The sequence below is a fragment of the Saccoglossus kowalevskii genome, chromosome 5, assembly GCF_978046115.1.
Source record: "Saccoglossus kowalevskii chromosome 5, keSacKowa6.1, whole genome shotgun sequence".
Lineage (NCBI taxonomy): Eukaryota > Metazoa > Hemichordata > Enteropneusta > Harrimaniidae > Saccoglossus > Saccoglossus kowalevskii.
Window position 1 is genome coordinate 4,618,021 of NC_140645.1, and position 13,939 is coordinate 4,631,959.

Below are 13,939 nucleotides of genomic sequence, written 5' to 3' on the forward strand. Positions count from 1 at the left end.
TGATGAGCCTAATGCACGTGGTATTCCCAGCTGGTCTCCCATGCAAGTAGTAACCACGCTCGATGCAGCTTAACTTCAGTGATCGGACGAGAACTGGTGTATTTTGCAATGGCTTGGCAGTAGGCTGAATGTTCGTCCGAATTGTATGTCGTTTAATGCTTCGGCTATGCAAACAATCCCGGGAAAATGTTAGTATGTACGGTGGAATAAAAATGTTGATGAGCCTAATGCACGTAGTATTCCCAGCCGGTCTCCCATGTAAGTACTAACCACACCCGATGCAGCTTAACTTCAGTGATCGGACGAGAACTGGTGTATTCTGCAATGGTTTGGCAGTAGGCTGAATATTCGTCCTAATTGTATGTCATTTAATGCTTCGTCTAGGCAAAAAATCATGAGAAAAAGTTAGCATGTAATGTGGAATAAAAATGTTGATGAGCCTACTGCACGAGGTATTCCCAGCCGGTCTCCCGTGCAAGTACTAACCACGCCCGCATCGGCTTAGCTTCAGTGATCGGACGAGAACTGGTGTATTCTGCAATGGTTTGGCAGTAGGCTGAATATTTGTCAGAATTGGATTTCAATTAATGTATCGGCTAGGCAACAAATCCCGGGAAAAAGTTGGTATGTACGGTGGAATAAAAATGTTGAAGAGCGTACTGCACGTGGTATTCCCAGCCGGTCTCACATCCAAGTACTAACCACGCCCGATGCAGCTTAACTTCAGTGATCGGACGAGAACGGGTGCATTCTGCAATGGTTTGGCAGTAGGCTGAATATTCGTCGGAATTGGATGTAACTTAATACTTCGGCTAGGCAAAAAATCCCGGGAAAATGTTAGTATGTACAGTGGAATAAAAATGTTGATGAGCCTAATGCACGTGGTATTCCCATCCGGTCTCCCATGCAAGTAGTAACCACACTCGATGCAGCTTAACTTCAGTGATCGGACGAGAACTTGTGTATTCTGCAATGGTTTGGCAGTAGGCTGAATAGTCGTCGGAATTGGATGTCATTAAATGCTTCTGCTAGGCAAAAAATCATGGGAAAATTTAGTATGTATGGTGGAATAAAAATGTTGATAAGCCTACTGCACGTGGTATTCCCAGCAGGTCTCTCATGCTAGTACTAGCCACGCCCGATGCAGCTTAACTTCATTGATCGGACGAGAAATGGTGTATTCTGAAATGGTTTGGCAGTAGGCTGAATATTCATCGGAATTGGATGTCATTTAATGCTTCGGCTAAGCAAAAAATCTCGGGAAAAAGTTAGTAAGTAATGTGGAATAAAAATGTTGATGAGCGTACTGCACGTGGTATTCCCAGCCGGTCTCACATCCAAGTACTAACCACGCCCGATGCAGCTTAACTTCAGTGATTGGACGAGAAAGGGTGTATTCTGCAATGGTTTGGCAGTAGGCTGAATATTCGTCGGAATTGGATGTAATTTAATACTTCGGCTAGGCAAAAAATCCCAGGAAAAGTTAGTACGAACGGTTGTATAAAAATGTTGATGAGCCTAATGCACGTGGTATTCCCAGCCGGTCTCCCATGCAAGTACTAACCACGCCAGATGCAGCTTTACTTCAGTGATCGGACGAGAACTGGTGTATTCTGCAATGGTTTGGCAGTAGGCTGAATATTCATCCTAATTGTATGTCATTTAATGCTTCTTCTAGGCAAAAAATCATGGGAAAAAGTTAGCATGTAATGTGGAATAAAAATGTTGATGAGCCTACTGCATGAGGTATTCCCTGCCGGTCTCCCGTGCAAGTACTAACCACGCCCGATGTGGCTTAGCTTCAGTGATCGGACGAGAACTGGTGTAATTTGCAATGGTTTGGCAGTAGACTGAATACTCGTCGGAATTGGATGTAATTTAATACTTCGGCTAGGCAAAAAATCCCGGGAAAAAGTTAGTATGTACGGTGGAATAAAAATGTTGATGAGCCTAATGCACGTGGTATTCCCAGCCGGTCTCCCATGCAAGTACTAACCACGCTCGATGCAGCTTAACTTCAGTGATCGGACGAGAACTGGTGTATTTTGCAATGGCTTGGCAGTAGGCTGAATATTCGTCCTAATTGTATGTAACTTAATACTTCGGCTAGGCAAAAAATCCCGGGAAAAAGTTAGTATGTACGGTGGAATAAAAATGTTGATGAGCCTAATGCACGTGGTATTCCCAGCCGGTCTCCCATGCAAGTACTAACCACGCTCGATGCAGCTTAACTTCAGTGATCGGACGAGAACTGGTGTATTTTGCAATGGCTTGGCAGTAGGCTGAATATTCGTCCTAATTGTATGTCATTTAATGCTTCGTCTAGGCAAAAAATCATGGGAAAAAGTTAGCATGTAATGTGGAATAAAAATGTTGATGAGCCTACTGCACGAGGTATTCCCAGCCAGTCTCCCGTGCAAGTACTAACCACGCCCTATGCGGCTTAGCTTCAGTGATCAGACGAGAACTGGTGTATTCTGCAATGGTTTGGCAGTAGGCTGATTATTTGTCGGAATTGGATTTCAATTAATGCTTCAGCTAGGCAAAAATTCACGGGAAAAAGATAGCATGTACGGTGGAATAAAGATATTGATAAGCCTACTGCACGTGGTATTCCCAGCAGGTCTCCCATGCAAGTACTAACCACGCCCGATGCAGCTTAACTTCAGTGATCGGACGAGAACTGGTGTAATTTGCAATGGTTTGGCAGTAGACTGAATATTCTTCGGAATTGGATGTAATTTAATACTTCGGCTAGGCAACAAATCCCGGAAAAACGTTGGTATGTACGGTGGAATAAAAATGTTGATGAGCGTACTGCAGGTGGTATTCCCAGCCGGTCTCACATCCAAGTACTAACCACGCCCGATGCAGCTTAACTTCAGTGATCAGACGAGAACGGTTGTATTCTGCAATGGTTTGGCAGTAGGCTGAATATTCGTTGGAATTGGATGTAACTTAATACTTCGGCTAGACAAAAAATCCCGGGAAAAAGTTAGTATGTACGGTGGAATAAAAATGTTGATGAGCCTAATGCACGTGGTATTCCCAGCTGGTCTCCCATGCAAGTAGTAACCACGCTCGATGCAGCTTAACTTCAGTGATCGGACGAGAACTGGTGTATTTTGCAATGGCTTGGCAGTAGGCTGAATGTTCGTCCGAATTGTATGTCGTTTAATGCTTCGGCTATGCAAACAATCCCGGGAAAATGTTAGTATGTACGGTGGAATAAAAATGTTGATGAGCCTAATGCACGTAGTATTCCCAGCCGGTCTCCCATGTAAGTACTAACCACACCCGATGCAGCTTAACTTCAGTGATCGGACGAGAACTGGTGTATTCTGCAATGGTTTGGCAGTAGGCTGAATATTCGTCCTAATTGTATGTCATTTAATGCTTCGTCTAGGCAAAAAATCATGAGAAAAAGTTAGCATGTAATGTGGAATAAAAATGTTGATGAGCCTACTGCACGAGGTATTCCCAGCCGGTCTCCCGTGCAAGTACTAACCACGCCCGCATCGGCTTAGCTTCAGTGATCGGACGAGAACTGGTGTATTCTGCAATGGTTTGGCAGTAGGCTGAATATTTGTCAGAATTGGATTTCAATTAATGTATCGGCTAGGCAACAAATCCAGGGAAAAAGTTGGTATGTACGGTGGAATAAAAATGTTGAAGAGCGTACTGCACGTGGTATTCCCAGCCGGTCTCACATCCAAGTACTAACCACGCCCGATGCAGCTTAACTTCAGTGATCGGACGAGAACGGGTGCATTCTGCAATGGTTTGGCAGTAGGCTGAATATTCGTCGGAATTGGATGTAACTTAATACTTCGGCTAGGCAAAAAATCCCGGGAAAATGTTAGTATGTACAGTGGAATAAAAATGTTGATGAGCCTAATGCACGTGGTATTCCCATCCGGTCTCCCATGCAAGTAGTAACCACACTCGATGCAGCTTAACTTCAGTGATCGGACGAGAACTTGTGTATTCTGCAATGGTTTGGCAGTAGGCTGAATAGTCGTCGGAATTGGATGTCATTAAATGCTTCTGCTAGGCAAAAAATCATGGGAAAATTTAGTATGTATGGTGGAATAAAAATGTTGATAAGCCTACTGCACGTGGTATTCCCAGCAGGTCTCTCATGCTAGTACTAGCCACGCCCGATGCAGCTTAACTTCATTGATCGGACGAGAAATGGTGTATTCTGAAATGGTTTGGCAGTAGGCTGAATATTCATCGGAATTGGATGTCATTTAATGCTTCGGCTAAGCAAAAAATCTCGGGAAAAAGTTAGTAAGTAATGTGGAATAAAAATGTTGATGAGCGTACTGCACGTAGTATTCCCAGCCGGTCTCACATCCAAGTACTAACCACGCCTGATGCAGCTTAACTTCAGTGATTGGACGAGAACGGGTGTATTCTGCAATGGTTTGGCAGTAGGCTGAATATTCGTCGGAATTGGATGTAATTTAATACTTCGGCTAGGCAAAAAATCCCAGGAAAAGTTAGTACGAACGGTTGTATAAAAATGTTGATGAGCCTAATGCACGTGGTATTCCCAGCCGGTCTCCCATGCAAGTACTAACCACGCCAGATGCAGCTTTACTTCAGTGATCGGACGAGAACTGGTGTATTCTGCAATGGTTTGGCAGTAGGCTGAATATTCATCCTAATTGTATGTCATTTAATGCTTCTTCTAGGCAAAAAATCATGGGAAAAAGTTAGCATGTAATGTGGAATAAAAATGTTGATGAGCCTACTGCATGAGGTATTCCCTGCCGGTCTCCCGTGCAAGTACTAACCACGCCCGATGTGGCTTAGCTTCAGTGATCGGACGAGAACTGGTGTAATTTGCAATGGTTTGGCAGTAGACTGAATATTCGTCGGAATTGGATGTAATTTAATACTTCGGCTAGGCAAAAAATCCCGGGAAAAAGTTAGTATGTACGGTGGAATAAAAATGTTGATGAGCCTAATGCACGTGGTATTCCCAGCCGGTCTCCCATGCAAGTACTAACCACGCTCGATGCAGCTTAACTTCAGTGATCGGACGAGAACTGGTGTATTTTGCAATGGCTTGGCAGTAGGCTGAATATTCGTCCTAATTGTATGTAACTTAATACTTCGGCTAGGCAAAAAATCCCGGGAAAAAGTTAGTATGTACGGTGGAATAAAAATGTTGATGAGCCTAATGCACGTGGTATTCCCAGCCGGTCTCCCATGCAAGTACTAACCACGCTCGATGCAGCTTAACTTCAGTGATCGGACGAGAACTGGTGTATTTTGCAATGGCTTGGCAGTAGGCTGAATATTCGTCCTAATTGTATGTCATTTAATGCTTCGTCTAGGCAAAAAATCATGGGAAAAACTTAGCATGTAATGTGGAATAAAAATGTTGATGAGCCTACTGCACGAGGTATTCCCAGCCGGTCTCCCGTGCAAGTACTAACCACGCCCGATGCGGCTTAGCTTCAGTGATCAGACGAGAACTGGTGTATTCTGCAATAGTTTGGCAGTAGGCTGAACATTTGTCAGAATTGGATTTCAATTAATACTTCGGCTAGGCAAAAAATCACGGGAAAAAGATAGCATGTACGGTGGAATAAAAATATTGATAAGCCTACTGCACGTGGTATTCCCAGCAGGTCTCCCATGCATGTACTAACCACACCCGATGCAGTTTAACTTCAGTGATCGGACGAGAACTGGTGTAATGTGCAATGGTTTGGCAGTAGACTGAATATTAGTCGAAATTGGATGTAATTTAATACTTCGGCTAGGGAACAAATCCCGGGAAAAAGTTGGTATGTACGGTGGAATAAAAATGTTAATGAGCGTACTGCACGTGGTATTCCCAGCCGGTCTCACATCCAAGTACTAACCACGCCCGATGCAGCTTAACTTCAGTGATCGGACGAGAACGGGTGTATTCTGCAATGGTTTGGCAGTAGGCTGAATATTCGTCGGAATTGGATGTAACTTAATACTTCGGCTAGGCAAAAAATCCCGGGAAAAATTTAGTATGTACGGTGGAATAAAAATGTTGATGAGCCTAATGCACGTGGTATTCCCAGCCGGTCTCCCATGCAAGTAGTAACCACGCTCGATGCAGCTTAACTTCAGTGATCGGACGAGAACTGGTGTATTTTGCAATGGCTTGGCAGAAGGCTGAATGTTCGTCCGAATTGTATGTCGTTTAATGCTTCGGCTATGCAAACAATCCCGGGAAAATGTTAGTATGTACGGTGGAATAAAAATGTTGATGAGCCTAATGCACGTAGTATTCCCAGCCGGTCTCCCATGCAAGTACTAACCACGCCGGATGCAGCTTAACTTCAGTGATCGGACGAGAACTTGTATATTCTGCAATGGTTTGGCAGTAGGCTGAATATTCATTGGAATTGGATGTCATTTAATGCTTCGGCTAAGCAAAAAATCTCGGGAAAAAGTTAGTAAGTGATGTGGAATAAAAATGTTGATGAGCGTACTGCACGTGGTATTCCCAGCCGGTCTCACATCCAAGTACTAACCACGCCCGATGCAGCTTAACTTCAGTGATTGGACGAGAACGGGTGTATTCTGCAATGGTTTGGCAGTAGGCTGAATGTTTGTCGGAATAGGATGTAATTTAATACTTCGGCTAGGCAAAAAATCCCGGGAAAAGTTAGTACGTACAGTGGTATAAAAATGTTGATGAGCCTAATGCACGTGGTATTCCCAGCCGGTCTCCCATGCAAGTACTAACCACGCCAGATGCATCTTAACTTCAGTGATCAGACGAGAACTGGTGTATTCTGCAATGGTTTGGCAGTAGGCTGAATATTCGTCCGAATTGTATGTAATTTAATACTACGGCTAGGTAACAAATCCCGGGAAAAAGTTGGTATGTACGGTGAAATAAAATTGTTGATAAGCCTACTGCACGTGGTATTCCCAGCCGGTCTCCCATGCAAGTACTAACCATGCCCGATGCAGATTAACTTCAGTAATCGGACGTGAACTGGTGTACTCTGCTTTGGTTTGGCAGTAGGCTGAATATTCGTCGAAATTGGATGTCATTTAATGCTTCGGCTAGGCAAAAAATCATGGAAAAATGTTAGTATGTACGATGGAATAAAAATGTTCATCAGCCTACTGCACGTGGTATTCCCTGCCGGTCTCCCATGCAAGTACTAAACACGCCCGATGCAGCTTAACTTCAGTGATCGGACGAGAACTGGTGTATTCTGCAATGGTTTGGCAGTAGGCTGAATACTCGTCGGAATTGGATGTCATTTAATGCTACGGCTAGGCAAAAAATCATGGGAAAAAGTTAGTATGTAATGTGGAATAAAATGTTGCTGAGCCTACTGCACGTGGTATTCCCAGCAGGTCTCTCATGCTAGTACTAGCCACGCCCGATGCAGCTTAACTTCATTGATCGGACGAGAAATGGTGTATTCTGAAATGGTTTGGCAGTAGGCTGAATATTCATCGGAATTGGATGTCATTTAATGCTTCGGCTAAGCAAAAAATCTCGGGAAAAAGTTAGTAAGTAATGTGGAATAAAAATGTTGATGAGCGTACTGCACGTGGTATTCCCAGCCGGTCTCACATCCAAGTACTAACCACGCCCGATGCAGCTTAACTTCAGTGATTGGACGAGAACGGGTGTATTCTGCAATGGTTTGGCAGTAGGCTGAATATTCGTCGGAATTGGATGTAATTTAATACTTCGGCTAGGCAAAAAATCCCAGGAAAAGTTAGTACGTACGGTTGTATAAAAATGTTGATGAGCCTAATGCACGTGGTATTCCCAGCCGGTCTCCCATGCAAGTACTAACCACGCCAGATGCAGCTTTACTTCAGTGATCGGACGAGAACTGGTGTATTCTGCAATGGTTTGGCAGTAGGCTGAATATTCATCCTAATTGTATGTCATTTAATGCTTCGTCTAGGCAAAAAATCATGGGAAAAAGTTAGCATGTAATGTGGAATAAAAATGTTGATGAGCCTACTGCATGAGGTATTCCCTGCCGGTCTCCCGTGCAAGTACTAACCACGCCCGATGTGGCTTAGCTTCAGTGATCGGACGAGAACTGGTGTAATTTGCAATGGTTTGGCAGTAGACTGAATATTCGTCGGAATTGGATGTAATTTAATACTTCGGCTAGGCAAAAAATCCCGGGAAAAAGTTAGTATGTACGGTGGAATAAAAATGTTGATGAGCCTAATGCACGTGGTATTCCCAGCCGGTCTCCCATGCAAGTACTAACCACGCTCGATGCAGCTTAACTTCAGTGATCGGACGAGAACTGGTGTATTTTGCAATGGCTTGGCAGTAGGCTGAATATTCGTCCTAATTGTATGTAACTTAATACTTCGGCTAGGCAAAAAATCCCGGGAAAAAGTTAGTATGTACGGTGGAATAAAAATGTTGATGAGCCTAATGCACGTGGTATTCCCAGCCGGTCTCCCATGCAAGTACTAACCACGCTCGATGCAGCTTAACTTCAGTGATCGGACGAGAACTGGTGTATTTTGCAATGGCTTGGCAGTAGGCTGAATATTCGTCCTAATTGTATGTCATTTAATGCTTCGTCTAGGCAAAAAATCATGGGAAAAACTTAGCATGTAATGTGGAATAAAAATGTTGATGAGCCTACTGCACGAGGTATTCCCAGCCGGTCTCCCGTGCAAGTACTAACCACGCCCGATGCGGCTTAGCTTCAGTGATCAGACGAGAACTGGTGTATTCTGCAATAGTTTGGCAGTAGGCTGAACATTTGTCAGAATTGGATTTCAATTAATACTTCGGCTAGGCAAAAAATCACGGGAAAAAGATAGCATGTACGGTGGAATAAAAATATTGATAAGCCTACTGCACGTGGTATTCCCAGCAGGTGCAGTTTAACTTCAGTGATCGGACGAGAACTGGTGTAATGTGCAATGGTTTGGCAGTAGACTGAATATTAGTCGAAATTGGATGTAATTTAATACTTCGGCTAGGGAACAAATCCCGGGAAAAAGTTGGTATGTACGGTGGAATAAAAATGTTAATGAGCGTACTGCACGTGGTATTCCCAGCCGGTCTCACATCCAAGTACTAACCACGCCCGATGCAGCTTAACTTCAGTGATCGGACGAGAACGGGTGTATTCTGCAATGGTTTGGCAGTAGGCTGAATATTCGTCGGAATTGGATGTAATTTAATACTTCTGCTAGGCAACAAATCCCGGGAAAAAGTTGGTATGTACGGTGGAATAAAAATGTTGATGAGCGTACTGCACGTGGTATTCCCAGCCGGTCTCCCATGCAAGTAGTAACCACGCTCGATGCAGCTTAACTTCAGTGATCGGACGAGAACTGGTGTATTTTGCAATGGCTTGGCAGTAGGCTGAATGTTCGTCCGAATTGTATGTCGTTTAATGCTTCGGCTATGCAAACAATCCCGGGAAAATGTTAGTATGTACGGTGGAATAAAAATGTTGATGAGCCTAATGCACGTAGTATTCCCAGCCGGTCTCCCATGCAAGTACTAACCACGCCGGATGCAGCTTAACTTCAGTGATCGGACGAGAACTTGTGTATTCTGCAATGGTTTGGCAGTAGGCTGAATATTCGTCGGAATTGGATGTCATTAAATGCTTCTGCTAGGCAAAAAATCATGGGAAAAAGTTAGTATGTACGGTGGAATAAAAATGTTGATAAGCCTACTGCACGTGGTATTCCCAGCAGGTCTCTCATGCTAGTACTAGCCACGCCCGATGCAGCTTTACTTCATTGATCGGACGAGAACTGGTGTATTCTGAAATGTTTTGGCAGTAGGCTGAATATTCATCGGAATTGGATGTCATTTAATGCTTCGGCTAAGCAAAAAATCTCGGGAAAATGTTAGTAAGTAATGTGGAATAAAAATGTTGATGAGCGTACTGCACATGGTATTCCCAGCCGGTCTCACATCCAAGTACTAACCACGCCCGATGCAGCTTAACTTCAGTGATTGGACGAGAACGGGTGTATTCTGCAATGGTATGGCAGTAGGCTGAATATTTGTCGGAATAGGATGTAATTTAATACTTCGGCTAGGCAAAAAATCCCGGGAAAAGTTAGTACGTACGGTGGTATAAAAATGTTGATAAGCCTACTGCACGTGGTATTCCCAGCCGGTCTCCCATGCAAGTACTAACCATGCCCGATGCAGATTAACTTCAGTGATCGGACGAGAACTGGTGTATTCTACACTGGTTTGACAGAAGTCTGAATATTCGTCAGAATTAGATGTCGTTTAATGCTTCGACTAGGCAAAAAATCCCGGGGAAAAGTTAGTATGTACTATGGAATAAAAGTGTTGATGAGAAAACTGCACGTGGTATTCCCAGCAGGTCTCCCATGTAAGTACTAACCACGCCCGATGCAGCTTAACTTCAGCGATCGGACGAGAACTGGTGTACTCTGCAATGGTTTGGCAGTAGGCTGAATATTCGTCGGAATTGGATGTAATTTAATACTATGGCTAGGCAACAAATCCCGGGAAAAAGTTGGTATGTACGGTGAAATAAAATTGTTGATAAGCCTACTGCACGTGGTATTCCCAGCCGGTCTCCCATGCAAGTACTAACCATGCCCGATGCAGATTAACTTCAGTAATTGGACCTGAACTGGTGTAATCTGCTTTGGTTTGGCAGTAGGCTGAATATTCGTCGAAATTGGATGTCATTTAATGCTTCGGCTAGGCAAAAAATCATGGAAAATGTTAGTATGTACGATGGAATAAAAATGTTCATCAGCCTACTGCACGTGGTATTCCCAGCCAGTCTCCCATGCAAGTACTAACCACGCCCGATGCAGCTTAACTTCAGTGATCGGACGAGAACAGGTGTATTCTGCAATGGTTTGGCAGTAGGCAGAATATTCGTCGGAATTGGATGTCATTTAATGCAACGGCTAGGCAAAAAAATCATAGGAAAAAGTTAGTATGTAATGTGGAATAAAAATCTTCATCAGCCTACTGCACGTGGTATTCCCAGCCAGTCTCCCATGCAAGTACTAACCACGCCCGATGCAGCTTAACTTCAGTGATCGGACGAGAACTGGTGTACTCTGCAATGGTTTGGCAGTAGGCTGAACATTCGTCGGAATTGGATGTAATTTAATACTTCGGCTAGGCAACAAATCCCGGGAAAAAGTTGGAATGTACGGTGAAATAAAAATGTTGATAAGCCAACTGCACGTGGTATTCCCAGCCGGTCTCCCATGCAAGTACTAACCACACCCGATGCAGCTTAACTTCAGTGATCGGACGAGAACTGGTGTATTCTGCAATGGTTTGGCAGTAGGCTGAATATTCGTCCTAATTGTATGTCATTTAATGCTTCGTCTAGGCAAAAAATCATGGGAAAAAGTTAGCATGTAATGTGGAATAAAAATGTTGATGAGCCTACTGCACGAGGTATTCCCAGCCGGTCTCCCGTGCAAGTACTAACCACGCCCGATGCGGCTTAGCTTCAGTGATCGGACGAGAACTGGTGTATTCTGCAATGGTTTGGCAGTAGGCTGAATATTTGTCAGAATTGGATGTAATTTAATACTTCTGCTAGGCAACAAATCCCGGGAAAAAGTTGGTATGTACGGTGGAATAAAAATGTTGATGAGCGTACTGCACGTGGTATTCCCAGCCGGTCTCCCATGCAAGTAGTAACCACGCTCGATGCAGCTTAACTTCAGTGATCGGACGAGAACTGGTGTATTTTGCAATGGCTTGGCAGTAGGCTGAATGTTCGTCCGAATTGTATGTCGTTTAATGCTTCGGCTATGCAAACAATCCCGGGAAAATGTTGGAATGTACGGTGAAATAAAAATGTTGATAAGCCAACTGCACGTGGTATTCCCAGCCGGTCTCCCATGCAAGTACTAACCATGCCCGATGCAGATTAACTTCAGTGATAGGACGAGAACGGGTGTATTCTGCAACGGTTTGGCAGTAGGCTGAACATTCGTCGGAATTGGATGTAACTTAATACTTCGGCTAGGCAAAAAATCCCGGGAAAAAGTTAGTATGTACGGTGGAATAAAAATGATGATGAGCCTAATGCACGTGGTATTCCCAGCCGGTCTCCCATGCAAGTAATAACCACGCTCGATGCAGCTTAACTTCAGTGATCGGACGAGAACTGGTGTATTTTGCAATGGCTTGGCAGTAGGCTGAATATTCGTCCGAATTGTATGTCGTTCAATGCTTCGGCTATGCAAACAGTCCCGGGAAAAATTTAGTATGTACGGTGGAATAAAAATGTTGATGAGCCTAATGCACGTAGTATTCCCAGCCGGTCTCCCATGCAAGTACTAACCACACCCGATGCAGCTTAACTTCAGTGATCGGACGAGAACTGGTGTATTCTGCAATGGTTTGGCAGTAGGCTGAATATTCGTCCTAATTGTATGTCATTTAATGCTTCGTCTAGGCAAAAAATCATGGGAAAAAGTTAGCATGTAACGTGGAATAAAAATGTTGATGAGCCTACTGCACGAGGTATTCCCAGCCGGTCTCCCGTGCAAGTACTAACCACGCCCGATGCGGCTTAGCTTCAGTGATCGGACGAGAACTGGTGTATTCTGCAATGGTTTGGCAGTAGGCTGAACATTTGTCAGAATTGGATGTAATTTAATACTTCTGCTAGGCAACAAATCCCGGGAAAAAGTTGGTATGTACGGTGGAATAAAAATGTTGATGAGCGTACTGCACGTGGTATTCCCAGCCGGTCTCACATCCAAGTACTAACCACGCCCGATGCAGCTTAACTTCAGTGATCGGACGAGAACGGGTGTATTCTGCAATGGTTTAGCAGTAGGCTGAATATTCGTCGGAATTGGATGTAACTTAATACTTCGGCTAGGCAAAAAATCCCGGGAAAAATTTAGTCTGTACGGTGGAATAAAAATGTTGATGAGACTAATGCACGTGGTATTCCCAGCCGGTCTCCCATGCAAGTAGTAACCACGCCCGATGCAGCTTAACTTCAGTGATCGGACGAGAACTGGTGTATTCTGCAATGGTTTGGCCGTAGGCTGAATACTCGTCGGAATTGGATGTAATTTAATACTTCGGCTAGGCAACAAATGCCGGGAAAAAGTTGGTATGTACGGTGGAATAAAAATGTTGATAAACCTACTGCACGTTGTATTCCCAACTGATCTCCCATGCAAGTACTAAGCATGCCCGATGCAAATTAACTTCAGGTATCGGACGAGAGCTGGTGTATTCAGCATCGGTTTGGCAGTAGGCTGAATTTTCGTCGCAATTGGATGTCATTTAATGCTTCGGCTAGGCAAAAAATCATGGAAAAAGTTAGTATGTACGATGGAATAAAAATGTTCATCAGCCTACTGCACGTGGTATTCCCAGCCAGTCTCCCATGCAAGTACTGACCACGCCCGATGCAGCTTAACTTCAGTGATCGGACGAGAACAGGTGTATTCTGCAATGTTTTGGCAGTAGGCAGAATATTCGTCGGAATTGGATGTCATTTAATGCTACGGCTAAGCAAAAAAATCATAGGAAAAAGTTAGTATGTAATGTGGAATAATAATGTTGATGAGCCTACTGCACGTCGTATTCCCAGCCGGTCTCTCATGCATGTACTAACCACGCCCGATGCAGCTAAACTTCAGGGATCGGACGAGAACTGTGTGTTCTGCAATGGTTTGGCAGTAGGCTGAATATTTGTCAGAATTGGATGTCGTTTAACGTTTCGGCTAGGCAAAAAATCCCAGGGAAAAGTTAGCATGTACGGTGGAATAAAAATGTTGATAAGCCTACTGCACGTGGTATTCCCAGCCGGTCTCCAATGCAAGCCCTAACCACGCCCGATGCAGCTTAACTTCAGCGATCGGACGAGAACTGGTGTACTCTGCAATGGTTTGGCAGTAGGCTGAACATTCGTCGGAATTGGATGTAATT

At 44.1% G+C, this 13,939-nt stretch overlaps 57 pseudogenes; all 57 read right to left on the reverse strand.

The window, feature by feature from the left end:
- Positions 1–5: 5 nt before the first annotated feature.
- On the reverse strand, positions 6–125 carry LOC146745322 (5S ribosomal RNA; annotated as a pseudogene).
- A 96-nt stretch (positions 126–221) lies between these two features.
- Positions 222–341, reverse strand: LOC146745323 (5S ribosomal RNA; annotated as a pseudogene).
- A 96-nt stretch (positions 342–437) lies between these two features.
- Positions 438–557, reverse strand: LOC146745324 (5S ribosomal RNA; annotated as a pseudogene).
- Positions 558–653: 96 nt separating this feature from the next.
- On the reverse strand, positions 654–773 carry LOC146745325 (5S ribosomal RNA; annotated as a pseudogene).
- A 96-nt stretch (positions 774–869) lies between these two features.
- Positions 870–989, reverse strand: LOC146745326 (5S ribosomal RNA; annotated as a pseudogene).
- A 95-nt stretch (positions 990–1,084) lies between these two features.
- LOC146745327 (5S ribosomal RNA) lies at positions 1,085–1,204 on the reverse strand (annotated as a pseudogene).
- A 96-nt stretch (positions 1,205–1,300) lies between these two features.
- Positions 1,301–1,420, reverse strand: LOC146745328 (5S ribosomal RNA; annotated as a pseudogene).
- Positions 1,421–1,515: 95 nt separating this feature from the next.
- Positions 1,516–1,635, reverse strand: LOC146745329 (5S ribosomal RNA; annotated as a pseudogene).
- A 312-nt stretch (positions 1,636–1,947) lies between these two features.
- Positions 1,948–2,067, reverse strand: LOC146745330 (5S ribosomal RNA; annotated as a pseudogene).
- A 96-nt stretch (positions 2,068–2,163) lies between these two features.
- On the reverse strand, positions 2,164–2,283 carry LOC146745331 (5S ribosomal RNA; annotated as a pseudogene).
- A 96-nt stretch (positions 2,284–2,379) lies between these two features.
- Positions 2,380–2,499, reverse strand: LOC146745332 (5S ribosomal RNA; annotated as a pseudogene).
- Positions 2,500–2,595: 96 nt separating this feature from the next.
- LOC146745333 (5S ribosomal RNA) lies at positions 2,596–2,715 on the reverse strand (annotated as a pseudogene).
- A 96-nt stretch (positions 2,716–2,811) lies between these two features.
- On the reverse strand, positions 2,812–2,931 carry LOC146745334 (5S ribosomal RNA; annotated as a pseudogene).
- A 96-nt stretch (positions 2,932–3,027) lies between these two features.
- On the reverse strand, positions 3,028–3,147 carry LOC146745335 (5S ribosomal RNA; annotated as a pseudogene).
- Positions 3,148–3,243: 96 nt separating this feature from the next.
- On the reverse strand, positions 3,244–3,363 carry LOC146745336 (5S ribosomal RNA; annotated as a pseudogene).
- A 96-nt stretch (positions 3,364–3,459) lies between these two features.
- On the reverse strand, positions 3,460–3,579 carry LOC146745337 (5S ribosomal RNA; annotated as a pseudogene).
- Positions 3,580–3,675: 96 nt separating this feature from the next.
- On the reverse strand, positions 3,676–3,795 carry LOC146745338 (5S ribosomal RNA; annotated as a pseudogene).
- A 96-nt stretch (positions 3,796–3,891) lies between these two features.
- LOC146745339 (5S ribosomal RNA) lies at positions 3,892–4,011 on the reverse strand (annotated as a pseudogene).
- A 95-nt stretch (positions 4,012–4,106) lies between these two features.
- LOC146745340 (5S ribosomal RNA) lies at positions 4,107–4,226 on the reverse strand (annotated as a pseudogene).
- Positions 4,227–4,322: 96 nt separating this feature from the next.
- On the reverse strand, positions 4,323–4,442 carry LOC146745341 (5S ribosomal RNA; annotated as a pseudogene).
- Positions 4,443–4,537: 95 nt separating this feature from the next.
- LOC146745342 (5S ribosomal RNA) lies at positions 4,538–4,657 on the reverse strand (annotated as a pseudogene).
- A 312-nt stretch (positions 4,658–4,969) lies between these two features.
- On the reverse strand, positions 4,970–5,089 carry LOC146745343 (5S ribosomal RNA; annotated as a pseudogene).
- Positions 5,090–5,185: 96 nt separating this feature from the next.
- On the reverse strand, positions 5,186–5,305 carry LOC146745344 (5S ribosomal RNA; annotated as a pseudogene).
- A 96-nt stretch (positions 5,306–5,401) lies between these two features.
- On the reverse strand, positions 5,402–5,521 carry LOC146745345 (5S ribosomal RNA; annotated as a pseudogene).
- A 96-nt stretch (positions 5,522–5,617) lies between these two features.
- On the reverse strand, positions 5,618–5,737 carry LOC146745346 (5S ribosomal RNA; annotated as a pseudogene).
- Positions 5,738–5,833: 96 nt separating this feature from the next.
- Positions 5,834–5,953, reverse strand: LOC146745347 (5S ribosomal RNA; annotated as a pseudogene).
- Positions 5,954–6,265: 312 nt separating this feature from the next.
- LOC146745348 (5S ribosomal RNA) lies at positions 6,266–6,385 on the reverse strand (annotated as a pseudogene).
- Positions 6,386–6,481: 96 nt separating this feature from the next.
- LOC146745349 (5S ribosomal RNA) lies at positions 6,482–6,601 on the reverse strand (annotated as a pseudogene).
- A 95-nt stretch (positions 6,602–6,696) lies between these two features.
- On the reverse strand, positions 6,697–6,816 carry LOC146745350 (5S ribosomal RNA; annotated as a pseudogene).
- A 96-nt stretch (positions 6,817–6,912) lies between these two features.
- On the reverse strand, positions 6,913–7,032 carry LOC146745351 (5S ribosomal RNA; annotated as a pseudogene).
- A 96-nt stretch (positions 7,033–7,128) lies between these two features.
- On the reverse strand, positions 7,129–7,248 carry LOC146745352 (5S ribosomal RNA; annotated as a pseudogene).
- A 95-nt stretch (positions 7,249–7,343) lies between these two features.
- On the reverse strand, positions 7,344–7,463 carry LOC146745353 (5S ribosomal RNA; annotated as a pseudogene).
- A 96-nt stretch (positions 7,464–7,559) lies between these two features.
- On the reverse strand, positions 7,560–7,679 carry LOC146745354 (5S ribosomal RNA; annotated as a pseudogene).
- A 95-nt stretch (positions 7,680–7,774) lies between these two features.
- On the reverse strand, positions 7,775–7,894 carry LOC146745355 (5S ribosomal RNA; annotated as a pseudogene).
- Positions 7,895–8,206: 312 nt separating this feature from the next.
- On the reverse strand, positions 8,207–8,326 carry LOC146745356 (5S ribosomal RNA; annotated as a pseudogene).
- A 96-nt stretch (positions 8,327–8,422) lies between these two features.
- LOC146745357 (5S ribosomal RNA) lies at positions 8,423–8,542 on the reverse strand (annotated as a pseudogene).
- A 96-nt stretch (positions 8,543–8,638) lies between these two features.
- Positions 8,639–8,758, reverse strand: LOC146745358 (5S ribosomal RNA; annotated as a pseudogene).
- A 283-nt stretch (positions 8,759–9,041) lies between these two features.
- LOC146745359 (5S ribosomal RNA) lies at positions 9,042–9,161 on the reverse strand (annotated as a pseudogene).
- Positions 9,162–9,257: 96 nt separating this feature from the next.
- Positions 9,258–9,377, reverse strand: LOC146745360 (5S ribosomal RNA; annotated as a pseudogene).
- A 96-nt stretch (positions 9,378–9,473) lies between these two features.
- Positions 9,474–9,593, reverse strand: LOC146745361 (5S ribosomal RNA; annotated as a pseudogene).
- A 96-nt stretch (positions 9,594–9,689) lies between these two features.
- On the reverse strand, positions 9,690–9,809 carry LOC146745362 (5S ribosomal RNA; annotated as a pseudogene).
- A 96-nt stretch (positions 9,810–9,905) lies between these two features.
- Positions 9,906–10,025, reverse strand: LOC146745363 (5S ribosomal RNA; annotated as a pseudogene).
- Positions 10,026–10,120: 95 nt separating this feature from the next.
- Positions 10,121–10,240, reverse strand: LOC146745364 (5S ribosomal RNA; annotated as a pseudogene).
- Positions 10,241–10,336: 96 nt separating this feature from the next.
- On the reverse strand, positions 10,337–10,456 carry LOC146745365 (5S ribosomal RNA; annotated as a pseudogene).
- Positions 10,457–10,767: 311 nt separating this feature from the next.
- LOC146745366 (5S ribosomal RNA) lies at positions 10,768–10,887 on the reverse strand (annotated as a pseudogene).
- A 97-nt stretch (positions 10,888–10,984) lies between these two features.
- On the reverse strand, positions 10,985–11,104 carry LOC146745367 (5S ribosomal RNA; annotated as a pseudogene).
- Positions 11,105–11,200: 96 nt separating this feature from the next.
- On the reverse strand, positions 11,201–11,320 carry LOC146745368 (5S ribosomal RNA; annotated as a pseudogene).
- A 96-nt stretch (positions 11,321–11,416) lies between these two features.
- LOC146745369 (5S ribosomal RNA) lies at positions 11,417–11,536 on the reverse strand (annotated as a pseudogene).
- Positions 11,537–11,632: 96 nt separating this feature from the next.
- LOC146745370 (5S ribosomal RNA) lies at positions 11,633–11,752 on the reverse strand (annotated as a pseudogene).
- Positions 11,753–11,848: 96 nt separating this feature from the next.
- Positions 11,849–11,968, reverse strand: LOC146745371 (5S ribosomal RNA; annotated as a pseudogene).
- A 96-nt stretch (positions 11,969–12,064) lies between these two features.
- Positions 12,065–12,184, reverse strand: LOC146745372 (5S ribosomal RNA; annotated as a pseudogene).
- Positions 12,185–12,280: 96 nt separating this feature from the next.
- On the reverse strand, positions 12,281–12,400 carry LOC146745373 (5S ribosomal RNA; annotated as a pseudogene).
- A 96-nt stretch (positions 12,401–12,496) lies between these two features.
- LOC146745374 (5S ribosomal RNA) lies at positions 12,497–12,616 on the reverse strand (annotated as a pseudogene).
- A 96-nt stretch (positions 12,617–12,712) lies between these two features.
- Positions 12,713–12,832, reverse strand: LOC146745375 (5S ribosomal RNA; annotated as a pseudogene).
- A 96-nt stretch (positions 12,833–12,928) lies between these two features.
- On the reverse strand, positions 12,929–13,048 carry LOC146745376 (5S ribosomal RNA; annotated as a pseudogene).
- Positions 13,049–13,359: 311 nt separating this feature from the next.
- On the reverse strand, positions 13,360–13,479 carry LOC146745377 (5S ribosomal RNA; annotated as a pseudogene).
- A 312-nt stretch (positions 13,480–13,791) lies between these two features.
- On the reverse strand, positions 13,792–13,911 carry LOC146745378 (5S ribosomal RNA; annotated as a pseudogene).
- Between the last annotated feature and the right edge of the window lie 28 nt (positions 13,912–13,939).